This window comes from Oncorhynchus kisutch, linkage group LG13 (assembly GCF_002021735.2).
Source record: "Oncorhynchus kisutch isolate 150728-3 linkage group LG13, Okis_V2, whole genome shotgun sequence".
Lineage (NCBI taxonomy): Eukaryota > Metazoa > Chordata > Actinopteri > Salmoniformes > Salmonidae > Oncorhynchus > Oncorhynchus kisutch.
The window spans coordinates 6,574,208-6,588,083 of NC_034186.2; positions in this window are offsets into that span (position 1 = coordinate 6,574,208).

The following is a 13,876-nucleotide window of genomic DNA, read 5'->3' on the forward strand; positions in this document are numbered from 1 at the left end:
AGTAAAAGTTGTCTAAAATATAAATAGTAAAGTAAAGTAAAAATACCCCAAAAAGCTACTTAAGTAGTACCTTAAAGTATTTTTCACTTAAGTACTTTACACCACAGTAATTTATGCAGGAGGATGCAAGACATTTTTGGACTCACCTTGTTGTGCTGTGTTCACTTGAACAGGAAGGTGGCCCGGCGGTCCTTCTTGGGCAAATTTTGTCATCAAACTTTGTATTCAATGTCTGGCATTCTCTGGATTTATGGTGCTTTCAAGACTACTGGGAACTTTGAAAAAAAACAAGGTTGAATCATGACGTCAGTGATCTTCAGGCTGGAACTCTAGAAAGAGGCTTGAGTTCCCGACTTGACCGTTCAAAACGCAGGCGGAGCTCGTTTTTCAGTTCCCAGTTGTGTTGAACTCACTGAAGTCTGAGATTTCCCAGTTCCGAGTTTCCAGTTGTTTTGAATGCGGCAGAAGTCATGATAGATTGACAGCATGGCCAATGTATTCAAACTTTTCTGGCCCATGATGTTGAATGTTTTATCCTTTTTAAGCTTGGAAAAGAGACCCTTAAACCCAAAGTTGGACCACACACCCACACTACTGAATAGCAGACTAGTGATTGCTTTGCAACGTTTGCAGTTAGCCACTGGTTCTTTCCAAACCACTCATTGAATTTCCGATTTCCAACTTGTTGTGTAATGTTTATGTCCAATGGCCGATGAGCACCGATACATTTAATCTATTATTTCTCTTCATATGACAAGGTTTGAAAAGGATTTGTCAGTAGATTGTCGGGTTGATTCATGATGATAACTGCTAACTTGCTAGCTAAGATTTTGAAAGTATAATGTTGACAAGATCAGTCCAATCAAAGCTGCCTGTAGATATAACGTGATTTGACGTAATTTTATCTGTGGCTAATGACCTTGAGCCTTCTTGGATGGGCACTTTTAATGTAACTCTATGGTAGCAGTCAAGGGGCTTGAATTCTCGAGCTCTACCTGTAGATTTTGCTGTGACGTAGTGTCCCCATGAGTGACAGACCACTGAGCCAATCACGGCACAACTAGAACATTACCAACCCCTACTCTCCATATTTTCTGTTGGTTTGCCCCACCACCACAGAAAGCACTGAGCTAGGCTGAAACACCTGCATTTTGGAGCTGCCTTACAAAACAAAAAAGTGTCACGTTCTGACCTTTATTTCCTAGTATGGTTCTCAATCAGAGGCAGGTGTCATTAGTTGTCTCTGATTGAGAATCATACTTAGGTAGCCTGGGTTTCACTGTTTGTTTGTTGGGTGATTGTCTATGTTAGTTGCTTGTGTCCACCACAGTTCTCATTATAGCGTCACGGTCGTTTATTGTTTTTGTATAGTTTGTATTCAGTTGTTCAGTGCTTTCTTTTATTAAAAACTTCATCATGAACACATACCACGCTGCATTTTGGTCCGTTCCTTACGACGATCGTGACAAAAAGAGACCATGTTTGTATGCGGCTTTATTAAATCAATGATTCACTTTATTACATTGTTTGCAAACTGATATGTGACACGTATTAATGCCAAAATAACATGCAAAACAGGCAACAAAAAAGTGTGTTTTTTTTTCAAATATATATATCTTTTTATTTTTTTTGCTAAACAGGTGGGGCTCAAATCAGGTTGGGCTCTATCAATATTGACTCTGAATGTGTGTTGCTAAAGAGAGAACTACATTTGTGTTTACAGCAGTGTCCTGTCTTCCCGTGCAGGAAGCGTTTGTCCCAAAAATGGAATATCTTCATAAATGAGAACTTTTGGACATACTAACTAATACGCTCTTTTCACTTTTCACTTTTCAGTCACAGACTGTACAAAAGGTCAAAACGCGGGACATAAGTGAGGGTCAAAGGTCATGTCCTTGGCCACCATGAGTACAATGAAGATGATGATACATCAGATTCAAGACCATAACACACTTCACCCAAGGAAACTTGCTGCATGCCGTGGCAGTCACATTTTATCGGACCCAAAACTCACATTAACTTAACTACACTGAACAAAAAAGCTGACAAGGTACAAATTTGTCGTTCTGCCCCTGAACAGGCAGTTAGCCCACTGTTCCTAGGCCGTCATTGAAAATAAGAATTTGTTCTTAACTGACTTGCCTAGTTAAATAAAGGTAATATTAAATAAAAAATAAAAAAATGCACAGAGATACCATGACGAGATCCTGAGACCCATTGTCATGCCATTCATCTGCCGCCATCACCTCATGTTTCAGCATGATAATGCACGGCCCCATGTCGCAAGGATCTGTACACAATTCAGAGAAAGCAGAAACTGTCCCAGTTCTTCCATGGCCTGCGTACTCATCAGACATGTCACCCATTGAGCATGTTTGGGATGCTCTGGATCGACGTGTACAACAGCGTGTTCCAGTTCCTGCCTACATATACAGGAAATTCGCACAGCCATTGAAGAGGAGTGGGACAACATTCCACAGGCCACAATCAACAGCCTTGATCAACTCTACGCAAAGGAGATGTGTCTCACTGCATGAGGCAAATGGTGGTCACACCCAGTGGCGATTTTAGCATGTAAATCTTGGTGGGGCAAAACCTAAAATAAGTGGGATGCATGCCAGCAAAGCCACTACACAACACAACACGAAACAATACATTAATTGCACTGTGTAACAGTTTTGCTTCCGTCCCTCTCCTCGCCCCTACATGGGCTCGTTACCCATCGCTCCACAAAAGCCGCGGCCCTTGCTGAGCAAGGGGAAAAACTACATACTCACCAAACATGTCACCCATTGAGCATGTTTGGGTTCACCCATTGAGCATGTTTAGGGTCACCCATTGAGGATGTTTGGGGTCACCCATTGAGAATGTTTGGGGTCACCCATTGAGCATGTTTAGGGTCACCCATTGAGCCTGTTTGGGGTCACCCATTGAGGATGTTTGGGGTCACCCATTGAGCCTGTTTGGGGTCACCCATTGAGCATGTTTGGGGTCACCCATTGAGCCTGTTTGGGGTCACCCATTGAGCCTGTTTGGGGTCACCCATTCAGCCTGTTTGGGGTCACCCATTGAGCATGTTTGGGGTCACCCATTGAGCCTGTTTGGGGTCACCCATTGAGCCTGTTTGGGGTCACCCATTGAGCATGTTTGGGGTCACCCATTGAGCATGTTTGGGATGCTTTGGATCCACAACAGCGTGTTCCAGCTCCTGTCAATATCCAGTAACTTCTCACAGCCATTGAAGAGGAGTGGAACAACATTCCACAGGCCACAAACAACAACCTTGATCAACTCTATGTGAAGGAGATGTGTCGTGCTGCATGAGGCAAATGGTGGTCACACCAGATACGGACTGTTTTTCTGATCCACTACCCTACCAACAAATGCATATCTGCATTCCCAGTCCGTAGATTAAGGCCTAATGGATTTATTTCAAATTGACTGATTTCCTTATGTGAACTGTAACTCAGTTAAAGCTTTTAAATGGTTGTCTTTCAGCAGAATGGAAATATATGTTTGTTAGGAGTAAAGTGCTTATCTGACATGCCAGCTTTCAGTTCTAATGTCATAGCTTTTCATGTTCTCACTACATCCTGTTTCCTTTGGTTAGCTTTGGAAATGCCCAGTTCAGTCATCAATCTGTTCCACTGTATATTTCCAACACTTATGTGCTATGTGGCCTGCATTTCATGAATGTTTGTTTTCATTATAACAATAGGACAGTCTACCCCCCTGTAAATAACTAAGCTATTAACATGTTTTTGCAAACTAGTGGAGAGAGATGTTGATACATTACTTGTTGTTAATGACAAAAAATATGTTTCCAACTGCAGCAACATACAAAGAGACATACTTCATTCCAACCTTATCTTCAAGAATTGTGATAGAGGCATGAATAGATTTGATAATGATGGAGAAATCCATAGTCAATTGTCTGACACCGACTTTTACTGCAAACACCAAGGTGACTCTACCTGCGTGTATAATACGAAATTGAGTCATTTTTTTCAGCAGAGCCCAAGAGGTAGGCTCTCTGATTGACAAGGGATGGGGCTACTTCATCGACTAGCGGCCTACCATGGCCGATGTGTACATTTGACCAAGAGCTGTGTTAGAATACTCATACTAACCGTACTATTTGCGACGTAACTTGAGTGTATAGTATTGCTTATTGGTCATAGCATGGACATAGTTAGTATGTTCAAAAGTTATCCGATTTCGTACTAAAAATATGACGTATACAAGCAGTGGACACTATTTCGGTGCTTTTAGGGCCCATAATGCAAATCTTTTTTTTTTTAAATAAGCGTTGCTTTACGTTTTCAGATTTGAAAAAATTGGTGGAAAATATGTAGCCGAGGGTCCAACGAGAGGGGACACAAATTCATTGCTTTAACTAATTATGACAAATGTTAAGAAAATGTTGAGCAATGTCATAAAGTAATGACTTTTCAAATAAGTTACATTCTACGTTATTTTGGCTGACAATTTGTAAGCTACGCTATCATTACAACAGTAAGTACCGGTATGTTAGCTAGCTATCTAACTTAGTTGTGTCACGCCTTGGTCTTAGTGTTTTGTGTTTTCGTTATATATTTTGGTCAGGCCAGGGTGTGACATGGGTTTACGTGTTGTGTTTCGTATTGGGGTTTTATAGGATTTGGGATTGCTAGGTTTAGGGGTGTGTCTAGTTAGGCTTGGCTGCCTGAGGCGGTTCTTGATCAGAGTCAGGTGCTTCTCGTTGCCTCTGATTGGGAACCGTATTTAGGTAGCCTGAGTTCGCTTTGTCTTTCGTGGGTGATTGTTCCTGTCTCTGTGTAGTGTCACCAGATAGGCTGTATTAGGTTTCACGTTCCGTTTGTTGTTTTTTGTATTTATTTAGTTATTTCATGTATCGTCACTTTTCCTTCATTAAAGATCATGAGTAACCACCACGCTGCATTTCGGTCCGACTCTCTTTCAACAAACGAAGAACGCCGTTACAGAATCACCCACCACACACGGACCGAGCGGCGTGGTTACAGGCAGCGACCGCAGGAAAAGCGAAAGGAGGAATGGACATGGGAGGACGTTATGGACAGCAATGGCATGGAGTATACGACGTGGGAAGAAATCGACAGGTGGGCGGCCGACCCAGAGAGAGTGCAGGAGCCCGCATGGGATTCGCTGGAGCAGTGCGAAGAAGGCTATAGGCGAATGGAGTCGAAAAGGAAAACACGGCGGCGCAGAGCGAAACCCGAAAGTCACCCCAAAAAATATATTTGGGGGGGCTCAGAGGGAGAGTGGATGAGTCAGGTGTCAGACCTGAGCCAACTCTCCCTGTTTATCGTGAGGAGCCAAGGAGGAGACCAGAACCAGAGCCGGTGTTAGAGGTGAGCGAAGCAGAGACTGTGAAGGAGTTAATGGGGAAAGTGGAGTGGAGAGTAATGAGGGAGTTGCTAGCTTGGTGCTATAGATATCATATTCGTCCGACGGATCGTGTCGGGGATTTGATGGCACCTGAGTTAGCGCTCCATACTCGTCCTGAGGTGCGTGTTAGTCGGCTGGTGAGGTTGGTGCCAGCCTCACGCACCAGGCCTCCTGCACACACCAGTCCTCCGGTAGCAGCTCCCCGCACCAGGCTTCCTGTGCGTGTCCTCGCTCCAGTATCACCAGTGCCCGCACCACGCATCAGGCCTACAGTGCGCCTCGCCTCTCCTGCTCTGTCGGAGTCTCCCGCCTGTTCAGCACAGCCAGAGCCTTCCTTCCCTCCTGCGCTGTCGGAGTCTCCTGTCTGTTCAGTGCAGCCAGCGTTTTCCTCCTTTCCTGTGCTGTCGGAGTCTCCCGCCTGTTCAGCGCTATCAGAGCCTTTCTTCTCTACAGCGCTGCCGGAGCCTCCTGCCTGTTTGAAGCAGCCTGAGCTGTCAGTCTGCAAGGAGCTGTCAGCCTGCATGGAGCAGTCAGAGCTGTCAGTCTGCAAGGAGCGGTCAGTCTGCAAGGAGCGGTCAGTCTGCAAGGAGCTGTAAGTCTGCAAGGAGCTGTCAGTCTGCATGAAGCAGCCAGAGCTGTCAGTCTGCAAGGAGCTGCCAGTCTGCAAGGAGCTGTCAGCCTGCATGGAGCAGTCAGAGCTGTCAGTCTGCAAGGAGCTGTCAGTCTGCAAGGAGCTGTCAGTCTGCAAGGAGCTGCCAGTCTGCAAGGAGCTGCCAGTCTGCAAGGAGCTGCCAGTCTGCAAGGAGCTGCCAGTCTGCAAGGAGCTGTCAGCCTGCATGGAGCAGTCAGAGCTGTCAGTCTGCAAGGAGCTGCCAGTCTGCAAGGAGCTGTCAGCCTGCAAGGAGTTACCAGTCTGCAAGGAGTTGCCAGTCTGCAAGGAGCTGTCAGCCTGCATGGAGCAGTCAGAGCTGTCAATCTGCATGAAGCAGCCAGAGCTGCCAGTCTGCAAGGAGCTGCCAGTCTGCAAGGAGCTGCCAGTCTGCAAGGAGCTGCCAGTCTGCAAGGAGCTGCCAGTCTGCAAGGAGCTGCCAGTCTGCAAGGAGCTGTCAGCCTGCATGGAGCAGACTGACATCTCTGACTGCTCCATGCAAGGAGCTGCCAGTCTGCAGAGAGTTGTCAGTCTGCAAGGAGCTGTCAGTCTGCAAGGAGCTGTCAGCCTGCATGGAGCAGTCAGAGCTGTCAGTCTGCAAAGAGCTGCCAGTCTGCAAGGAGCTGTCAGCCTGCATGGAGCAGTCAGAGCTGTCAGTCTGCATAGAGCAGCTAGATCCGCCAGTCAACCAGAATCTTCCAGATCTGCTAGTCAATCTGAATCTTCCAGATCCGCCAGCCAGCCAGGATCTACCGGAGCCTACCACCTACCTGAGCTTCATCTCAGTACTGGGCTTCCTCTCAGCACTGGGCTTCCTCTCAGTACTGGGCTTCCCCTCAGTTCCGGGCTGCCCCTCTGTCCCGAGCTGCCCCTCAGTCCCGAGCTGCCCCTCAGTCCCGAGCTGCCCCTCAGTCCCAAGCTGTCCCTCAGTCCCGAGATGCCCCTCAGTCACGAGCTGCTCCTTAGTTCTGTGGGGTTCTGGGTGAGGACTATTAGGCCATGGTCTAATAGGGGCGGCAGCGTAGCCTAGTGGTTAGAGCGTTGGACTAGTAACGTTGGACTAGTAACGTTGGACTAGTAACCGGAAGGTTGCGAGTTCAAACCCCCGAGCTGACAAGGTACAAAAAAATCTGTCGTTCTGCCCCTGAACAGGCAGTTAACCCACTGTTCCCAGGCCGTCATTGAAAATAAGAATGTGTTCTTAACTGACTTGCCTGGTTAAATAAAGGTAAAATTAAAAATTAAATGGTCGGCGGCGAGGGTGGATTATCCCAGGACGCGAAGGGGAGGAACTAGGACATTAATGAAGTGGGGTCCACGTCCCGAGCCGGAGCCGCCACCAATGACAGACGGCCACCCGGACCCTCCCTATGGTTTTGAGGTGCGTCCGGGAGTCCGCACCTTGGGGGGGGGGGGGGTTCTGTCACGCCTTGGTCTTAGTGTTTTGTGTTTTCGTTATATATTTTGGTCAGGCCAGGGTGTGACATGGGTTTACGTGTTGTGTTTCGTATTGGGGTTTTATAGGATTTGGGATTGCTAGGTTTAGGGGTGTGTCTAGTTAGGCTTGGCTGTCTGAGGCGGTTCTTGATCAGAGTCAGGTGCTTCTCGTTGCCTCTGATTGGGAACCGTATTTAGGTAGCCTGAGTTCGCTTTGTCTTTCGTGGGTGATTGTTCCTGTCTCTGTGTAGTTTCACCAGATAGGCTGTAATAAGTTTCACGTTCCGTTTGTTGTTTTTGTATTTATTAGTTATTTCATGTATCGTCACTTTTCCTTCATTAAAGATCATGAGTAACCACCACGCTGCATTTCGGTCCGACTCTCTTTCAACAAACGAAGAACGCCGTTACAAGTTGGCTATTAATACATCGAACTTGCCAGTGTATTAACTATATGCTATCTAACTACCCAACGTTTATTGACTTGATTATTCCGTCATTCTTAGTTTAGCTAAGTGGTATAGTCGTGTGTTCGTAAATTTGCTCTGGCTAACTACTCCGATTTCAGAGCATTCTCATTTGAGTGTACTTCTGCCAGAGCACAGAATAACTGATTAATTTACGAAAGCTCAACACCAGTTGAATATGTCTGGTGTCAGTAAACATCAGCAAAAAAAAAAAAGCATAATTAAATTGTTGCCCGCAGCACAGTTACCGTCACCAACATTCTGGATAACATGAAAACAGCCTAACCAGTTCTACAAGGGCGATTCAAATGGTTGGAGTGAGGTGTTCTCTCATTTGTGTGTGGAAGTAAGCCAATTAGCTTGGATGCTTCACTTCCTGATTGGATCAACCCTACTCCTCCGCCAGAGTGTCTGTGCGCTCTGAATGTAATAACGGACAATCTGACAACGAGTACACTCTGGCACTCCAGATTGAATTTAATAACAAACTTGAAGTAGTAAAATGTCTAGCTAGTCATTTGTTACGCTAACAAGCGAGCAAGAGGGTGCATAGCAACAGCATCAATTTATGGTAGACAGGCAAAGCCTAGTACACTCAACTGAAAGGATACTGTTCGTTTACAGTATACTACAATGAACTAATATCAAATCAAATCAGATTTATTTATATAGCCCTTCGTACATCAGCTGAAATCTCAAAGTGCTGTACAGAAACACAGCCTAAAACCCCAAACAGCAAGCAATGCAGGTGGAGAAGCACGGTGGCTAGGAAAAACTCCCTAGAAAGGCCAAAACCTAGGAAGAAACCTAGAGAGGAACCAGGCTATGAAGGGTCGCCAGTCCTCTTCTGGCTGTGCCGGGTGGAGATTATAACAGAACATGGCCAAGATGTTCAAATGTTCATAAATGACCAGCATGGTCAAATAATAATAATCACAGTAGTTGTCGAGGGAGCAGCAAGTCAGCACCTCAGGATTAAATGTCAGTTGGCTTTTCAGAGCCGATCATTAGGAGTATCTCTACTGCTCCTGCTGTCTCTAGAGAGTTGAAAACAGCAGGTCTGGGGCAGGTAGCAGGTCCGGTGAACAGGTCAGGGTTCCATAGCCACAGGCAGAACAGTTCAAACTGGAGCAGCAGCACGGCCAGGTGGACTGGGGACAGCAAGGAGTCATCATGCCAGGTAGGAGGCATTGTCCTGAGGCATGGTCCTAGGGCTCAGGTCCTCCGAGAGAGAGAAAGAAAGAGAGAATTAGAGAGAGCATACTTAAATTCACACAGGACACTGGATAAGACAGGAGAAGTACTCCAGATATAACAAACTGACCCTAGTCCCCCGACACAAACTATTGCAGCATAAATACTGGGGGCTGAGACAGGAGGGGTCAGGAGACACTGTGGCCCCATCCGATGATACCCCCAGACAGGGCAAAACAGGAAGGATATAACCCCACCCACATTGCCAAAGCACAGCCCCCACACCACTAGAGGGATATCTTTAACCACCAACTTACCATCCTGAGACAAGGCCAAGTATAGCCCCCAAAGATCTCCACCACGGCACAACCCAAGGGGGGGGGCGCCAACCCAGACAGGAAGATCACGTCAGTGACTCAACCCACTCAAGTGACCCACCCCTCCTAGGGACGGCATGAAAGAGCACCAGTAAGCCAGTGACTCAGCCCCTGTAATAGGGTTAGAGGCAGAGAATCCCAGGGGAGAGAAGGGAACCGGCCAGACAGAGACAGCAAGGGCAGTTCGTTGCTCCAGAGCCTTTCTGTCCACCTTCACACTCCTGGGCCAGACTACACTCAATCATATGACCCACTGAAGAGATGAGTCTTCAGTAAAGACTTAAAGGTTGAGACCGAGTCTGCGTCTCTCACATGGGTAGGCAGACCATTCCATAAAACTGGAGCTCTATAGGAGAGAGCCCTGCCTGCAGCTGTTTGCTTAGAAATTCTAGGGACAATTAGGAGGCCTGCGTCTTGTGACCGTAGCGTACGTGTAGGTATGTACGGCAGGACCAAATCGGAAAGATAGGTAGGAGCAAGCCCATGTAATGCTTTGTAGGTTAGCAGTAAAACCTTGAAATCAGCCCTTGCCTTAACAGGAAGCCAGTGTAGGGAGGCTAGCACTAGAATAATATGATCAAATTTCTAGCAGCCGTATTTAGCACTAACTGAAGTTTATTTAGTGCTTTATCCGGGTAGCCGGAAAGTAGAGCTAAGTGGTTTAGTCATGCGTTCTTAACCTAGAAGTAACAAAAGCATGGATACATTTTTCTGCATCATTTTTGGACAGAAAGTTTATGATTTTTGCAATGTTACGTAGATGGAAAAAAGCTGTCCTTGAAACAGTCTTGATATGTTCGTCAAAAGAGAGATCAGGGTCCAGAGTAACGCCGAGGTTCTTCACAGTTTTATTAGAGACGACTGGACAACCATCAAGATTAATTGTCAGAATCAACAGAAGATCTCTTTGTTTCTTGGGTCCTAGAACAAGCATCTCCGTTTTGTCCGAGTTTAAAAGTAGAAAGTTAGCAGCCATCCACATCTTTATGTCTGAAACACAGGCTTCTAGCGAGCGCAATTTTGGGGCTTCACCGTGTAGACCAATTTGGGTTTCCAATCTCTCCAAAAGAATGTGGTGATGGATGGTATCAAAGCAGCGCTAAGGTGTAGGAGCACGAGGACAGATGCAGAGCCTCAGTCTGCAGTCTCAGTGCTATGATGGGGTCTAAAACCAGACTAAAGCATTTCGTATACATTGTTTATCTACAGGAAGGCAGTGAGTTGCTGCGCAACATAATTTCTCCCCCAAAATTGAGAGGAATGGTAGATTCGATATTAGGCCGATAGTTTTTTTATATTTTCTGGGTCAAGGTTTGGCTTTTTCAAGAGAGGCTTTATTACTGCCACTTTTAGTGAGTTTGGTAAACATCCGGTGGATAGAGAGCCGTTTATTATGTTCAACGTAGGAGGGCCAAGCACAGGAAGCAGCTCTTTCAGTAGTTTAGTTGGAATAGGGTCCAGTATGCAGCTTGAAGGTTTAGAGGCCATGATTATTTTCATCATTGTGTCAAGAGATATAGTACTAAAACACTTGAGTGTCTCTCTTGATCCTAGGTCCTGGCAGAGTTGTGCAGACTCAGGACAACTGAGCTTTGGAGGAATACGCAGATTTAAGAGGAGTCCGTAATTTGCTTTCTAATGATCATGATCTTTTCCTCAAAGAAGTTCATGAATTTATTACTGCTGAAGTGAAAGCCATCTTCACTTGAGGAATGCTGCTTTTTAGTTAGCTTTGCGACAGTATCAAAAATACATTTTGGATTGTTCTTATTTTCTTCAATTAAGTTGGAAAAATAGGATGATCGAGCAGCAGTGAGGGCTCTTCGATACTGCACGGTACTGTCTTTCCAAGCTAGTCAGAAGACTTCCAATTTGGTGTGGCACCATTTCCGTTCCAATTTTCTGGAAGCTTGCTTCAGAGCTCGGGTATTTTCTGTATACCAGGGAGCTAGTCTCTTATGACAAATGTTTTTAGTTTTTAGGGGTGCAACTGCATCTAGGGTATTGCGCAAGGTTAAATTGAGTTCCTCAGTTAGGTGGTTAACTGATTTTTGTCCTCTGATGTCCTTGGGTAGGCAGAGGGAGTCTGGAAGGGCATCAAGGACTCTTTGTGTTGTCTGAGAATTTATAGCACGACTTTTGATGCTCCTTGGTTGGGGTCTGAGCAGATTATTTGTTGCAATTCTAAACGTAATAAAATGGTGGTCCGATAGTCCAGGATTATGAGGAAAAACATTAAGATCCACAACATTTATTCCATGGGACAAAACTAGGTCCAGCGTCGATGATGGCTCTGAGTCGATGATGGCTCTGAAAGCCTTTTGGAGTGGGTCTGTGGACATTTCCATGTGATTATTAAAATCACCAAAAATTTGAATATTATCTGCTATGACTACAAGGTCCAATAGGAATTCAGGGAACTCAGTGAGGAACACTGTATATGGCCCAGGAGGCCTGTAAACAGTAGTTATAAAAAGTGATTGAGTAGGCTGCATAGATTTCATGACTAGAACTAAAAAGACAAAAATGTATTTTTTGGGAGGGAAATCAAAATTTGCTATCGTAAATGTTAGCAACACCTCCGCCTTTGCGGGATGCACGGGTGATATGGTCACTAGTGTAACCAGGAGGTGAGGCCTCATTTAACACAGTAAATTCATCAGGCTTAAGCCATGTTTCATTCAGGCCAATCACATCAAGATTATGATCTGTGATTAGTTCATTGACTATAACTGCCTTTGAAGTGAGGGATCTAACATTAAGTAGCCCTATTTTGAGATGTGAGGTATCACGATCTCTTTCAATAATGGCAGGAATGGAGGAGGTCTTTATCCTAGTGAGATTGCTAAGGCGAACACTAACATTTTTAGTTTTGCCCAACCTAGGTCGAGGCACAGACACGGTCTCAATGGGGATAGCTGAGCTGACTACACTGACTACACAATAGTATGTAGTATATACTCATTATGTAGAATACAGTATGTTGGTATGGGTATTGAAACACATGTCCGGAGTTTCCCTCTGGACCTCCGATTGTGTCAAGTAATGACTCTCTAAACAAAGTAATGACTCTCTAACCAAAGTAATGACTCTCTAAACAATGTAATGACTCTCTAAACAATGTAATGACTCTCTAAACAATGTAATGACTCTCTAAACAATGTAATGACTCTCTAAACAATGTAATGACTCTCTAACCAAAGTAATGACTCTCTAAACAATGTAATGACTCTCTAACCAATGTAATGACTCTCTAACCAAAGTAATGACTCTCTAACCAAAGTAATGACTCTCTAAACAATGTAATGACTCTCTAAACAATGTAATGACTCTCTAACCAATGTAATGACTCTCTAACCAAAGTAATGACTCTCTAACCAAAGTAATGACTCTCTAAACAATGTAATGACTCTCTAACCAATGTAATGACTCTCTAACCAAAGTAATGACTCTCTAAGCAAAGTAATGACTCTCTAACCAAAGTAATGACTCTCTAACCAAAGTAATGACTCTCTAACCAAAGTAATGACTCTCTAACCAAAGTAATGACTCTCTAAACAATGTAATGACTCTCTAACCAAAGTAATGACTCTCTAAACAAAGTAATGACTCTCTAAACAATGTAATGACTCTCTAACCAAAGTAATGACTCTCTAACCAAAGTAATGACTCTCTAGCCAAAGTAATGACTCTCTAACCAAAGTAATGACTCTCTAAACAATGTAATGACTCTCTAACCAAAGTAATGACTCTCTAACCAAAGTAATGACTCTCTAAGCAAAGTAATGACTCTCTAACCAAAGTAATGACTCTCTAACCAAAGTAATGACTCTCTAACCAAAGTACAAAGTAATGACTCTCTAAACAAAGTAATGACTCTCTAAACAAAGTAATGACTCTCTAACCAAAGTAATAATCATTGAGAGAGTAACAGTTAATGTGATTGGATGTTCATTATTTGACTAGGCTACCTGTATTTGACATTGTGTTGTTATTTAGCGGAACACTAGATGGTTTAATTTTATTTTTTTGCAGTGAAACAAAGTTTCTCAGGCGAGGGAATAAAACTTGCGCAAATGTATAGCCCCGTTGGAAAATATAAATGAACTGTTTGAAAATGTGAAGGGGGGAAAAAATGTTTTAAAAAATGTACAGAAAAACACCTCCTTTAAAAAAAATGTGAATCACAATTTTTCCATCTCTGCCTCCTTAGGTAATTCCTCTTCATGATTTTGAGTGCGACCATTTTGAACTCTACAGGCACCGGCCGTCTTTCATCCCAGCCTGACAGCTAACCCTCATTTCTTTCACCAACCGTTATTCATTCTAGCCTGAGAGCAAAC